This window comes from Schistocerca serialis, chromosome 9, assembly GCF_023864345.2.
Source record: "Schistocerca serialis cubense isolate TAMUIC-IGC-003099 chromosome 9, iqSchSeri2.2, whole genome shotgun sequence".
Lineage (NCBI taxonomy): Eukaryota > Metazoa > Arthropoda > Insecta > Orthoptera > Acrididae > Schistocerca > Schistocerca serialis.
The window spans coordinates 264,070,998-264,075,412 of record NC_064646.1 but is presented as its reverse complement, the minus strand read 5'-3'; the positions used below and the strand labels follow the sequence as shown (position 1 = coordinate 264,075,412).

At 43.8% G+C, this 4,415-nt stretch overlaps 1 non-coding gene across 1 annotated transcript; it reads right to left on the bottom strand.

The window, feature by feature from the left end:
- Window positions 1-1,001: 1,001 nt before the first annotated feature.
- Window positions 1,002-1,076, bottom strand: Trnat-agu (transfer RNA threonine (anticodon AGU)). The gene has a single exon. It is a non-coding gene; the product is annotated as a tRNA-Thr (tRNA).
- Window positions 1,077-4,415: the final 3,339 nt, after the last annotated feature.

The window sequence follows — 4,415 nt, the reverse complement described above, 5'->3', positions numbered from 1 at the left end:
AATTTTTTACTAGCAACCGGGTAAAAAAGCCGAAATATAAACCAACCATAGAAAAAGTGCTAAAAATTTTCGTTTTTAAATAAACTTTTTTAAGAGAGGAGTAATTTTTATTCATAAAAATTGGCAATGGTTCGAAATATTGCGTTATTATAGAAAATGGAAAAAGAGATAAGTGCTATTTTAATAACAATGCCGGCATGAACGAGCATCAAATATACAGCACAGAAATTGATACAGCACTGCTGCGACAGTAACGTAGCTGCTACTGTGTGTCGTAGCTTAAGGTACCGGTACAGATGTACTTGCAGGGTACAAGAGTCCTCTCTACTGCCGGCCTTTGTGGCCGACCGGTTCTAGGCGCTACAGTCTGGAACCACGCGACCGCTCTGGTCGCAAGTTCGAATCCTGCTTCGGGCATGAATGTGTGTGATGTCCTTAGGTTAGTTAGGTTTAAGTAGCTCTAAGTTCTAGGGGACTGATGACCTCAGATGTTAAGTCCCATAGTGCTCAGAGCCATTTGAACCAATCCTCTCTACTACCTGGTCTATAAAGTAGTTTTTCGCTGCCGTCGCCGGACATTCGTTGTACTGCAGAATGGCACCAACCCCAGTATGGAAAGATTCTTACGAAGAGATGTAGCAATGAAGTACAATGCTTCATCTGCCTTAAAAGATTAAAGATTTGTCTGCCAATTCCGTGAAGTAAGACAAGAGGAAGAATATAATGGTAATATTAATAAATTAAAAACTTAACGACAGTTTTTACAGTATGTAATAAAAATAGTAAAGTGCTGAATGTGTCTACATAATATACCTTTATCTGCTTGTAGCCCTTGCAATTAACACGAAACCCGGAGTTCTCCACCATTAATTTTCACCCTTTAGCGCTGACTATTCGTAATATCCAAACTGTAGTACGATCTATATGTAATTTGAAAGGGGATCGCTGCTATCAGCTGCAGCGGGACATTATGCGGAATCAGCGGAGACGAATGAAAATGTCTATCGGACCGGGATTCGAACCCGGGACCTCCTGCTTACTAGGCAGGTGCGGTAACCACTGCGCCATCCGGGACAGGGCGTTATTACTACTACACAGACTATGTCGGTACGCCCCATCGCCGATTCACACTCCCATCGAGCGCCAGTCCCTGTCCATCGTACTCTTGTTCACTACCCAGAGATTCCCACTGGTGTGTAAATGGGCAGGGATTGCAGATAGGTGGCGCTCGATGGGAGTGTGGATCGTCCGTGGAGCGTAGCGACGTAGTCCATACAGTTGCGACCACGCCCTGTCCCGGGTGGCACAATGGTTCCACACCTGCCTAGTATCCAGGAGGTCCCGGGTTCCAGTCCCGGTCCGGTATACTTTTTCATTAGTCGCCGCTGATTCTGCTTAATGTTACGCTGCAGCTGACAGCAGTAAACCCCATTTAACTTACATATAGTGTTTCACAGCTGCTGGATCTGCGTGGTGTCTGTTCTTTCGAAGGAAAAGGCACTTTCTTTCTTTCTTTTGCTTGTGCCTTTGTCCCGCAATAACACAGGGTCGGCATGGTTAATTGGATTTGGCAAGGTTAATTTAAGGGTTGACCGGATGCCCTTCCTGCCACCGCCCTTTACCCACCATGACGGAATTAGTGTACCCCAACTGCCTGCATCGAGTGTAATCCATGGAATAGTGCGAATGTGTTCAGATGACTGCGAGCCGTGTAACTGAGGCGGGACGTGGGGACCAGCTCGGTATTCATCTAGCGGGATGTGGAAAACCGCCTAAAAACCACATCTGTGCTGGCCGGCAATCCCGGCCTCCGTCGTTAACCCCCCAAGGGCGGATTCTATCCGAGTCCAGGAAGCAGCGCATTAGCGCTCTCGGCTAACCTGGCGGGTCGAAGGAACAGACACTGTGCAGTAAAAAAACAAAAACATAAAAAATTTTGGACGCTCCGGGCTTATGACATGAGTTTTGTACAGAGTTTCATAAAATCAGAATCAATAGGAGAATTTTTTGCGGTATTCAACCCGTAATTACTTTTCGAGAAAAGCAGCGAACGGAGGAGGGCTAGGTAGCCTTTCATTTGTCTGTTTAATTTAGTATTTTGATTGTATGTATCTTAAAACTGATGGAGTCAAATTTTTCAAGCTTTGTTCGATTTCTGCGTTTAAGACAGGAAACAACAGGAATAAGAAAACCGAAAATCGGTTATTTCGGAAACCGATATAACCGAAACCCCGGCAGTTTGAGCCGCTGCTGCGCACAGCCCGGCACTCGCACGCCACCCTCCGACACGACAGCCGGGGCAGGCGTGGCGGCGGCGGCGGCGGCGGCGGCGGCGGCGCGCGCAATATCGATTGCAGCGCCACGCGGCCCACCGTCCATCTTCCTCGCCCGCTGCCAACGAACCACGCGTTCCAGCCTGGTATTATACGGCGTTTGGCTGTAAAACGAAGGGGCTGACGCTGTCACAGAATAATCACGCATGTGCCGAAGATGAACGAGTAATAGCTGTGAAGCGTGAAGCCTTCTCAGTCGAATGCTGCATCTCTGGCGCCTGTGGGCAAATCATTGTAACCGTGCCATTCGTTTGTGTGAGAGCTAGAGTTGTAAAACTACCATAGGCTTCCAATAACGAACCTGGGACTGCTGCAGTTTTCGTAGAATCCTTGGTCAGTTAAGGTCGCGCCGACGATACCTATTCGTTGGGTCTGCTACATACATCGCACCGTTCGCTTTCTTTACGTACGCGCCGCAAGGAGTGGCTGCGCGGTCTTAGGCGTCATGTCGCGGATTGCGCGGCCCCTCCCGCCAGAGGTTCCAGTCCTCCCTCGGGCAAGTGTGTGTGTGTTTTTCTGAGCATAACATAGTTTAACTAATGTGTGTGTCTTGGGACCTATAACCTCAGCAACTTGGTCCCTCAGGAATTCACACACATTTGCACATGTTAAGTATGCGATTAGCGTCTTAGTAGATTCCCATAAAAAGGGGCAGCGTTGAACCGTTTAGAAGCTGACTGAGGATATACAAAGGGCAAGGTAACGCATAGAATGTTTTTGTTCTGTATAAATATCCTCCTGACCGTCATTATGCATAAAAAGCATTTATAGCAAAACTGATATTGTCAATGTTTAACTCAGGTTTTACTCGAATGTTGTTGATATGTAACGTGAGACTCAGGGATGTTGTAGTAAAAATAAAGAAAATATTGCAGATTTATCATAGAGCGCAAGAAATCCCATTTCGTTAGCAAGAAGGTAGAATTAAAAAACCGCAAATCAAAGATATATCAAACATTCAATACTCAATTGAATTTCTATAAAAGATGTTTCTGTTATTGACAAACAACTTTCGCATTTATCAGTAATAACAGGAAACTCTTGCCCTAGTTCATGATGAAGAACGTTCTATTGAATACAAAATAACAACAATAATTATATGTATATTTTTTAAATGTGTGCATGTGAACTGTATTTACATCAGAACTAATTTCTTTGGTTAGATAAAAGCACGGAACATACGAGATCGAGTAATTTTTATTACATATAAAATGCAATTTTTATTGTGTAAGTTGTAGAATGTACATTGGACTAACACTTATTGATTAGTGGGTTCAATTATGTGAAAAAAAAGAGTGAGCAAGAAGTAATAGGCTCCCATTTTATCTTTTATACATTCATTTATGATTCTTTCCCTACCAATTCTGCCAATGCTACCGGCAATCCTATCACTTACTACGTGATTTATATAGTGCAACAAAGCTATCGAACCGCAGTTCTGGTAGAGTCCAACTCTAGTAATAGCTATTATTTTGTTTTGCCGGAAAAATGACAAGTGTATTAACAGAGCAATAAATTGTCGTGAAACTTAAAAGCTTAGGAAAACTGCTACTGAAACCTATATTTTACTAAGAGAAATATATGGTGAGCACTATTTATCACGTATCCGTGTTTTCGAGTGGTTCAAGAGGTTCCAAGATGGCCGAGAAGACGTTGAAGATGGCACTCGCCCGGGACGACCTTCAACAGCAAAAGCGGATGAAAACACTGGGGAAGCAGGCAATCAGACAGTCAGTTGAGTATTCGTCCGATTGCTGAAACTGGAGGCATAGGAAAAGAATAGAAGATAAATTTTAGTTAACCATTTTAACACGAGAAAAGTGTTTGCGAAACAGGTGCCAAAAATTCTTCCAATCCAGCAAAAAGAAGCTCGTGAAATTATCTGCACCGATATTTTGAATATCATTGAAAATGATCCTCATTTCTTGGAAAGAGTGATAACACGTGACTAATCTTGGTTTTTCATTTACGATCCAGAAAGTAAGCCCCGATCCATGCACTGCAAGGGCCCAACTTCACCGAGAGCGGAAAAGCACTAATGAGCAAATCAAGATTAAAAGCGATGATGATTATTTTTTTCAG